We start from the raw sequence: 11178 nt of genomic DNA on the forward strand, positions 1-11178 counted from the left end.
CAGAGGAAACATAAGGAAAAAGAGAGTTGAAAAGCTCCACTTTTTGTTAATCATTAGTTATCACCATCTCATGCACCCAGAGGAATGTTTTCCCATTTCTCCCTTAATATTCCATCTCTCTCTAGTAGTTACAATTCTACCTTTTTATTTTCCTTAATTTTTATATTTTTTGACAGATTCAGGTCATTATGAGTTTTAGAACTCTTGATACTCAGAGATGTAACGAATGAAATTCTCCAGAGGCTATATTTCTTAAATTTTAAAGATTAGCTTATTAAAAGACTGCTCAAGAAAATCTAACTAGCCTGTGGACTCCTTCCACAATCTAAACAGACACCAAAGAATGAGAAAGGGGAAAAATGTGAGCAGTTCAGAGAGGGAGAAAGGGAGGGAATAAGGAAGGGGAGAAAGAGGGAGGGAGGAAGGAGAGGAAGGAGGTAAGAGGAGAAGGGGGAGGGAAAGGGGAGAGAGAGGGTCAAAAGACCATGATTTCCTCAGGTGCATGTCTTATATATTATTTGGATATCATCATCCAGTCCCTTACAGAACATCTTGGATTAGGAAATAATCACAACTGGAAGTAAACTCAGAGACCCTCTCAACTCTTCCCGCATTACTTTATTTCTATATTCCCACAGCAATGGGAATGTCCTTTGAATACCAACTGACCCAGAAAATTACAATACATTCTGTCACATGGCTGGGTCACTGCAGTCCAAAATGGTGGCTGCCTAGCACCTGTTGGCTAGAACTTATTGATGTCCTTGCCTGAGAGAGTTCTTGTTAACAGATAAACAAGGAGCAGGTCTCTATCCTGTCTCCAACAAGAGCCAGACCAATGAGATGCCCTAAAGTCTAGGAGTAAATTACTTTAACTTGGAAGTTGGCTGACCTTCTAAACCTGAGGTTTAAGAAAAATTTTGTATGAAAATTATTACAATTCAATATTAATTTTCCACAGAGGACTCTGCCATGTTTTTTATTTATCTTCCATTACTGATCCTTTCTTCCACTTTTTACATAGATTAAAAAGAAGTCTAAACTCATCAATGAATTTTCCATGCATTCACATTGACTTCTTTAGATTACTCTCTCCTCTTATGTATCAGAATTTTTTTCTTTGTTTTTAGAATTTTGTTCTTGAGAGCTACCTTTTTGCTCAGGCAAACTTTCTCTGCAGAATTTGAGTTCCCGAGATCCTATTTATCCCTTCTCTGAACCCTCTGAAATCTGTTGTCTGACTTTCTTGGTTGCTTTCCCTTAAGGTTCCTGAAATTTTCACTAAACCATATCCTCTCCCTGCTATTGCTCACCCTCCTTTCTGGTAAGTCAGATACAAATAGATTTATCCAAATTTTGAAATATGACATTATCTTTAGGGCAAAATATGGAAAAACAGTGGAACTATCAACTGGGGCATCTAGATAGCATCATGGATAGAGTGCCAGGCATGAAATTGGGAGGACTTGGGCTCAAATCTGACCTCAGCTTCCTAGTGGTATGCAAGTCCCTTAACCCCAATTGCTTGGCCTTTGCCACTCTTCTGCCTTGGAATTAATTGACATTAAGACAGAAGGTAATTTTTAAAAAGAAGCTATTAGCTGGTTCCCCCTTTTGAGCGAGAGCAAATGAGAGCAAGAGCGAGTATGAGATCAAGAGAGAGAGAGAGAGAGAGAGAGCAAAAGAGAGAGTGAGAGAGAGAGAGAGAGCAAGAGAGAGAGAGCAAAAGAGAGAGAGAGAGAGAGAGAGAGAGAGAGAGAGAGAGAGAGAGAGAGAGAGAGAGAGAGCCAGAGCCAGAGCCATTGCCATTGCCATTGCCATTGCCATTGCCATTAGTTTCTGGTATTAGTGAAGCTGCCCATCAATATCATGTTCTCCATCCATGTTTTGCTTATGACCTTTACTGAACTCATTTACTGTTTATTTCTTTCTCTGTGGTTTATAGGATACTCCAATGTCAAACCACTTTTCTTTCTGCTTGTGTTCATTTCCACCCCTCTCCTCCAAGCTCTCTAGCATAGGTCCCTGTCCTTGGTCCTGGATCTCCTCCCATAAGCACACAATTTAAATTTATGGTGGTACTCTGCTTCCAGTTTTAGCTATTTGGCTCCCTTTGAAAAAAGGTGATGATGATGATGATTATGGCTAGCATTTATGTAGAACTTCAAGGTTTGCAAAGTGCTTTACAAATATTTCATTTGAGCCTCACCACAACTCTTAGAGATCAGTGCTATCATTATCCCCATTTTAGGGATGAGTAATATTCTTCCAGACCAAAAAGCATTAAGTTCCTATTATGTGTCAGACACCATGCTTAGTGCTATTACAAAAAGAGACAATAGGTGGTCCCTGCCCTCAAGGAGTTCACAAATCTAGTAGGGGAAATAATAAGCAAATAAATATGTACAAACACACGATGTAGAAGATAAATAGGAAATACTTAAGAGAAGAAAGACACTACTAGCCTTAAGAGGGGTTGGGAAAGACTTTCTGAAGATGAGATTTTAGTTGGGACTTGAAAGAAACCAAGGAAGTCAGTACATGGAGATGAAGAAGGAGAGCATTCCAGAGAAAGTGTCTAAAGCTGAAAGCTAGGTAATGCAGTAGATAGAGGGCTGGACTTGAAGTCAGGGAAGCCTTGACTTCAAATCCTGTAACAGTTAAATTAGTCTCTTGTAATAAAAGGCATCATATTTTTAGAGTTTATTAACGACTATTAGAAATCAAGGATATGAAACAATAAGCCACGTGCCTAGGGCACGATTAGCCCATTCACAGCCTAATTACAACATGTTGCAATCTCTGAGTAGAGGAAGAGAGCTCTTGAGAGGCAGAGAGCCCTTTAAATAATAAATTGTGATCTCATCCAGGTGGAGACTCAGGTGAGATTATAGGGAATTCTGGGAAGTACCAAGGACTTCTGGGGATTGAAGTCTGGGGTTCAAATCTCCATTTTTACAATCCTTATTCATACACTTATTAGCTATATGATGCTGGGTGAATAGTTTAATCTCTGTCTGCTTCAGTTTGCTTAAGAGTAAAATGGGGATAATAATACCATCTACCTCCTAGGGTTGTGAGGATCAAATAAATTTCTGTAAAGCACTTAGCACAGTGCTTATCATATTTTTTTGTGCAGTTGTGGATATTGTCTATGTGGTTTTCATGGCAGAGATACTAGAGTTGTTTGACAATTCCTTCTCTGGTGTGTCACTGTTTATGGGAACAGAACTTGGCACACAGTAGGTGCTTGGTAAATGCTTGACTGTGTTCTAATGTTCCTTCCATCTCTGATCTGATATTTTATAGTTAAGGCCCCCATGCTTTTTGGTTCATTCCTTTAAAACCAAGTCCCACAAATGTCTTTTCCAGATGATATCTGCAAGTTGAACAAGTCCTTGTCTTGTCTCCAAGGCTAGCTCTATTACCTAGGCTTGTACCTTTTCTGTCTCTGTGGGCTTTGGGGTGTCAGAAACCATGTGTAATAGTCACATTTCCCTGGGAGATAAGAGTATTTGGGAGACATCTACTCCCTCTGTGGGATTTTTGTGACCCACTTTTGCCTGCTTTGAAAAATTACTTTATTTGTTTTTCTCAGCAAAATGTATTTGCTTCCTCCCCGGGAGGCATATAATTACCAAAAGACATTGGTCCCCCTGCAGGGCTGATGGCTCTGGCTGGGATAGGTGGCGGCAAAGAGAGGGCAAATCCAAAAGAAATGATCTGGCTTCTCTGGGGATCTGGAGATATGCACTAGACAAATTTTATTTTAACCCATCTTAAATTTTTAAAATTTCTTTTGTATTTATATATCTGCATTTCCCAATATATCTCTTCTTTTCTCCTCCAAGAGAAAACCACCCCTGTTATATGCCAGATACTGAGGTAAGCAAGGCAAGGGACAGTCTCTGCTGTCAAAGAACTCATAGTCTAAGGGGTGAGACAATGCGCAAACAGTCATGAACAAATAAGATGCAGAGAGAAGAAATTGGAGGGAATCTCAGAGGAAGGCACTAGCAGTGGGGAGTGTGGTGGAAGGGGAGGCTTATTGCAGAAACTGAGGTATGAACTGGGTCTTGGAGGAAGCCAGGGAAGCCAGGACAGGGAGAGGAGGAAGGAGAATGTCCTAAGAATGGGGGGCAGTCATTTGGGAAATGGAGTGTCTAATGTGAGAAACAGCAAGGAGGCCAAGTGTCACTAGATCTTATTGGGAGGATAACATGCCAGGTTATAAAGGTAGGAGGGGGCCTGGTTATGAAGGGCTTTAAAGCCAAACAAAGGATTTTATATTTGGTTTAGGAGATAATAGGGAGCCATTGGAGTTTATTGAGTAGGAGAGAGGATATGATTATACCTGTGCTTTAGAAAAATCATGGGCAGCTGAGTAGAGAATGGATTGGGATAGAGAACAAATTGAGGCATGGAAATGTCCCAGCAGGCATGAAGTAATAAAGGCCTTAATCAGGGGGCTTCTGTGTGACTGGAAAGAGAGAGAGACATACAAGTGAAGGTAGAAATGATCCATCTTGGCAACACATTGGATATTTGGAGTAAGTTCAAGAGAGGAATAGAGGGTGACACTGAGGTTTCAAGCCTATAAGGATGATGGTTCCTTCAATAATAAAAGGGAAATTTGGAAGAGGAAAGGGTTCATAAGGGAAAATAATAATGACTTTTGTTTTAGTCTTGTTGAAGTTGAGATGCCTACAGGACATCCAGGTCAAATAAGAAGAGAAGCAAAAGTAGCCAGCACATCAGCTAAGTATGACATAGGCAGTGTTCCACACAGGGAGAGAGGTACATTCTCTTCTCTTTTCTTTAGCGCCTATGTTGGTTCTATTAATTCCACACTGTTGAGTTCTGATGGCTTTGCCATTTTAGTCTCCCCCCACCCCATTTATACTGTGGTCAGTGTATATGTTGTTTTCTGGTTCTGCTTTTTTCACTTTGAATCAGCTCATATAAATCTTCCCTTGCTTCTCTGTACTTAAAAGTCATCATTCTTATTGTATCGAAATATTCCATTGCATCCACATATAAATGCTTTCCCTCCTCAGTCTCTGCCTTTGTCACAGCAGAGTCAGTGAAGCGATGAGCTACGCTGTGCAGGGCTACTCAAGATTTAGGTCATAGTGGAGAGTCCTGATAAAAGGTGATCCGCTGCTGAAGGAAATGGCAACTACTCCAAGATAAGAAAACTCCATGGACATTATTAACATGCTAAAAGACATGACATGGGAAGAGGAGCCCCTCGGGTCACAGAAGAGCCTGGACAACTACATCCATGGGGTTATGAAGAGTGGGACATGACTGAACACTTGAAACAGCAACACAAGACCAAATCGCAAACATTCCCCAGTAGACGAGTATCCTTTCCTATGATTACAGAACATGTTGCTATAGGTATTTTGGTGCACACTTTCTTTTGATCACAGTCTTCCTTTGGGGCATATGACTGGTGGTGGGATTATCTGGGGTCAGCGAGTACAGGAATTTTTCTTAAGAATAATTCCAGATTACCTTCCAGAATAATTGGACCAACGAAGAAAGAATTCCACCAAGAATGCATTAGTCTTTCACAAGCCCTCCAGCATAGACTATTCCATATTTTATCATCTTTGCCTAATTTGCTGAGTGTGAGGTGAATTTTCAGGGTGGTTTGGATTTGCATTTCTATTTAAAATTTTCTTTTTCATTGTGCACTTACCAACTATCAACAAACACAAACATTTCAACATATAAAGAAAAAGAAAAGATTGAATAAAAAACTGAATTTTTATGTGAAGTTTGTTTTTTGAAAAATGGATATGTATTAGATTTCACAAGGCAATAGAAAAAAAAATTTTGTCTCTACCCCTCAGTGTAACTTAAAGAGTTTCCTTCCTTAAACTATTTTATTAATGTTCTTTTGGAAGCATATCTGTTACTAAACCCTAAGACCCCTCCTTCCCAAGGAAGCTTCCCCCTTGTGAGAAATATGTATAGCCAAGCAAAACTTGTCAATGTTTGGTGTTGGAGACAGTGCATTGGCTATCAAGTGCTGTACTTGGACTAAAAAAAGCCCTGAGTTCAAATCCAGCCCCAGAAACTTGCTAGATCTGTGACCATGGGCAAGTCCCTGAGCCTCTCTCTGTCTCAGAGGTCACTTCCTCCATAAAATGGAATAGTAATAGCACTTACCTATTGGGGTTATTTATTGTAACTATCAAAAGAGATAACATGTGTAGTGTTTTGCAAACCTCCAAATAACATAAATGTCAGCTATAATAAAAGTCATGGTTGTTATTCATAATACATTTGCCATGTCTGTAAATGCAGGCAGCTCTCATTTTGTACCTCTAGTCCATCCCACCACAAGGCAGGAGATATTGTCTCCTCATAAGCCTTTTGAAGTCACCACTGGTCACTGCTTTGACCAGAGATGTATTCCTTTGCATTGCCGCTGTGATCATCACATATGCTGTTTTTCTAATTTTGCTCTTTTCCCTCTGCATCAGCTCATCCAACTCCTCTGATGCTTCTCTGCATCTATCAAGCATAACATCTCTTATGGTGCAGTAAAAGTCTACTTGGTGAGCCACAATTTGAGAATCCCCTAATTTGTTTCCAGTTCTTTGCTCTGACAAAGCTGATTTTTATTTCTCCTTCTCTGCTCCACCCCTTCCTCTGGAATTGATCTCAGGCCTGACCACTTAGGGCTCCAGTAAATTTTCCCTGATCTACTGAGGTGATGTCCCCCAATGGGGACAGTGAATGTCTGGGAGTCTACAAGGATGCTCTAAAGTCTGCCCTTTCAGACTAAGCAGGGCCTTCTTCCTCTGCTCTGGCCTTAGCCTAGTACTGTTGATAATCGAGGTCTCAGGAGGCATAGTGGCCAGTGACCAGATATCAGCTTCTCCCTTCTTCTTTCAGCCAACAGTTGCTTGGGACCTACTGTGTGCAGAGTCCTGTGATTGGGACTGGAGGAGACCCAGAACTCAGATCAACCACATGAACCCTGTCCTCTCAGAGTTAACTCCATCCCTCCCCACCTCAGTCTAGAAGGAACTCTGATGCTAACACGAAGACTTTTAATACACAGCTTTACATGAGAAGGGCACCTGAGAAGGGGCAAATGCAGTATTCTGAGAGGTCCCAGTGGGAAGTCTTAGAATCAGAGGGTCAGGAGGGTCCCAGGAGAAGAACCCTAGAACCAGAGGGGTTGAACTTCATGTGTCCAGAGCACCTCTCCCTCCATTAACCCTAATCTTACTTCCACATTCAAATTGAATGAGAACTTAATGTGAGGCTTTTACTCTTACTAGTTTTACTCTTATTTTACTCTCTGTAGGGGGAGGTTGGAATCAGTAGAATAAGACGCCCTGGGAAGTAGTGAACTCCCTGTCCCAGTAGGTATGGAACCAAATGGAATAAGCATTTCTATTACCAGGTGGTGGGCTAAGTGTTTTTTTTTTTCATAAATATGATCTCATTTAATCCTCACAACAACCCTGGGAAGCAAGTGTCATCATTATCTCCATTTGATTTACATTTGAGGTAACTGAGTCAAGCAGAGATTAAGCGAGGTAAAATTTGAACTCAAGGTTTCCTGGCTTTTGAACCAGAGCTCTAACCACTAAGACACAAGATCTCTCTAAGGTCATCATAAAGAGGCTGAATGGTCATGTGCCTGAGGTCCTATAGAGGGGATTCCTATTTAGGAGTGGATTGCATTAGATATGTCCTGGGAGTTCTGATATTCTGGATATGACCATTGGACACATCTGGTGCTTCCAATTCCCTGACATCATGGAGTAGTTGTGGGAATGGGAAGAGGAGTATAGTGATGGGAAGAGCCTTAGGATGGGAGTCAGAGAAGCTAGGTGCAAATTGTGCCACTGCTGTCACCACCAATGGGACTTCAGTCCTCTCATCTGTAAAATGGGGAGATTGGACTCAATGGTCTCCAAGATTTCTGCTAGTTGTAGATGTATGATCCTTGAGAAGGGTGACAGAAAGTTCATCCTTTTTTGTCCCTCCACACCCTCAGAGCTGGAAGGGGCTCAGAGACCACCCACTTTATCTTGTAGTTAGTTGGGAAGAATTCCCTCTCCAACATCCCCAAAATGATCATTTTCTCTGTTCTTGAAGATCTCCAGGCCTGGAAAAACTACCACCTTCTGAGTCAACCTTTTCTACTTGGGATCAGCCCTGGTTTAGAGAACCTAGAATGAGAAAGGAGCTGAAAGTCCCCTTGACAAGATTCCTGAGGAAGAGGCTTGCCACACTGTGCTTAATAACACATCTAGAGGGTCTTTGTTGGTGCCTATGTTGGGCAGATGCTGGCTGCATGGACTGGCTGGTGCTTTGGTCCAGGACTGTGGATTTTTGCAGATTATAACCATTTCCCAAGGCCATCAGGGAACTTGGAGGACCCTAAGGATGGCTTTGGCCCCAGGGCCTGGGAGGAATAGGAGGGCCTCATGGAATGAGCACTTGATGGGAATCAGAAGAGGTTGGAGCCTCTTTAAGTTACTGATCTGTCCCCAAGCAAGTCTTGTCCTATATCTGAGCCTTAGTGTCCTCAACCGTAATGGACTAGGACATTTCTAGGGCTCTTCCTGACCCCAACATTCTTTGCTCTAGCTTTGACCATCTCCAGCCCTAGCATCCCCTATTCTAAGTTCCCTCCCAGCTCTGACACTTCCTGTTGTAAGACTCTTCCCAGTCCTGACACCCCTGTTCTAAGACTTCCCAGTCCTGATACCCCTTGTTCTGAGATCCATCCCAGCCTGACACCCCCTGTTCTAAGACTTCCCAGTCCTGATACCCCTTGTTCTGAGCTCCATCCCAGCCCTGATAGTCTGCATCCAGGTTCTTTCTAGCTCTGACATTGTGTTCTGGGTATAGACATCATGAGACCAGCTGAAGAGATGAGAGCTGTCTCAGCCAGACATGTTTTTTTCAGGTAGAGGGAAGATGATTTTCCCAGCATATTTTTTTTGCCTTGTCCCCCCCCCCCCCACCTGCCACCTTATCCTCAGAATGCTGGCTTCTGTCCTGGGGAAGAAATCTTTGCTCCTAGGGATGTGCCACTCCAATTCCATCCTCAGCCCCACCATCACTGTTCCCTCACCAGAAGGTCTGGGGCTATTTCCGGAGAACAGGGACATCCCTGCAAATATTGATTCATCTCTTCCCTTTCCTCCCAGCTCATGAACAGCAAGACAGATGCCAATATCCCAGTCTTGTACCGAAGAGCTGGCAACAAGCTGGCAGGGAATGTTGCCTGGGCAATGGGAGGGCTGCCATATGCTCCCTGCCTCAGGGGGTGTGGAACAAGAGGCAACAGCTGCCTTCACCAGCCTTTATGAAAGCACCTACTGTGTGTGAGGTCCTGTTCATTTTCCCCTCTCCTCCTCTCAGGTTCTGGATGAAACCTGTGATTGCCAGAATTTAGTTCAAATTGCCATTTTAGGAAAGTCAAGGAATGTTAATTTACAGGTTCCTAGAGCTGGAAGGGGCATCTTAGAGATCTTCTAAGCCCCTCATTGTACAGTGGGGAAACTGAGGCACAAAAATGGGAAGGGGATTGCTTAACATTTCATAATGAATCAGATGCAGATCCAGGCCAGCTAGGTTTTTTTTAATTAATCAATTAATGAATTATGTTTAACATTTATTTTTAAAAATTTGGAATTCTATATTCTCTTTCTTCCTCCTTCCCTTTCCCTATCCATCTAGAAAGAAGGCAACATGAGATCAGTTTTGCGTGGGAAGTCATGCAAAACTTCTTTCCATATTAGTCATGTTGCCAAAGTAAATAAATAGACAGAAAGCTTGGAGAACACTATTGTCCTGGTGCACCATCTCATCTGGCAGACATCCTGAGCACTGAGCAGGAAGAAAAGGTGATTTCTAAATACCCAGGCACTAAGCAGCACCCCTGCCCTGGAAGAGAACTAGGCCTTCCTTTGTGGGATAAATGGACTTTTCACCCTTAGAAAGTATGTCCAGAAAAACCATTCCTACAGCCTCTAGACCGTCCCTCAATGTTGATGCTTTCTGCCTACCCTCCTTCTCATTCCCTAAACCACAATTGTTCATTCTTTCCCGTCCTGAACGTGACAGAGGAAGGAGCAGTGATCTGAGATTCAAGAAGTCTGACCTCCATCCTTTTTTCTAGTCGTATGACTTTCAGTGAATGACTCATCTTCCCTGCACTCCAGTCAGTAAAATGGGCTTATTGACTCACACCCCTCCTGGCTTACAGGTTGCTGAAGAGATCTTTGCTATTCAGTTGGAAGGGAATAAACAACTTTGAGAGCTGTAAAAACTTTGATCGATGCAATGGCCATCCATGACCCCAGACGGCCAATGGTGAAGCACATTGCCTGCCATACTCTTGACAGAGATGATGGTCACAGAGGTCAGGAGGAGATATTCTTTGAACATGGCCAATGAAGATGGTTCTGCTTGACTGTACATTCCTTATGAGGAATTTGTTCTTGTTTCCTCCCCCCTCCTCTGTGGGAGAGAAAAAAAGATTTCTGTTCATTAAAAAAATACAATTGAATGAAAGAAACATAGGCTATCACATGGGAGATCATCTCGATCTACTTTATTTTACAGTTAGTGAAACCGAGGCCCAAAGACAGGAAGTTTCTCAAGGTGACCCAGTCAGGATCCGGAGTCAGACCAGCGTTCTTATTCCAAATCTCAGGAAGGTGCCTGTGGAGCATCAACTTGGACAATTCTGTTTGCATACAAGGACATGTTGGCAACGGCAATCAGAGAGATCTCAAAGTAGAGAAACAGGAAGAATCTGGACCGGAGATCCATGGATGGATAGTATGCATTTGTGTGCATGCATGCATGGATGGAGATAGATAGATAGGTAGATAGATAGATAGATAGATAGATAGACGGGAGAATAAAAAGTTTATTGAGTGGCAGACACCGAGCCAGTGCTAGGTACAGAAAGATGAGCAAGGTGACAATTTGCCCCCTTAGTTCCTCCCCTCAGGTACACTCTCCAGGAAGACAGGAAGACAATAAGTACATAAGGTAGTGCTGGAAATCCTGGGGAGGGAAAGAAAGCCCTAGGACCCACGTTCCCAGAGGGGGTCCTGAGAGGAGATGCCCTGCCTAGCCCAAGGAAGGCCGGAGTCCCCCACGGTCCCTCCGAGCTCCGAGGCT

This window comes from Monodelphis domestica, chromosome 5, assembly GCF_027887165.1.
Source record: "Monodelphis domestica isolate mMonDom1 chromosome 5, mMonDom1.pri, whole genome shotgun sequence".
Taxonomy (NCBI): domain Eukaryota; kingdom Metazoa; phylum Chordata; class Mammalia; order Didelphimorphia; family Didelphidae; genus Monodelphis; species Monodelphis domestica.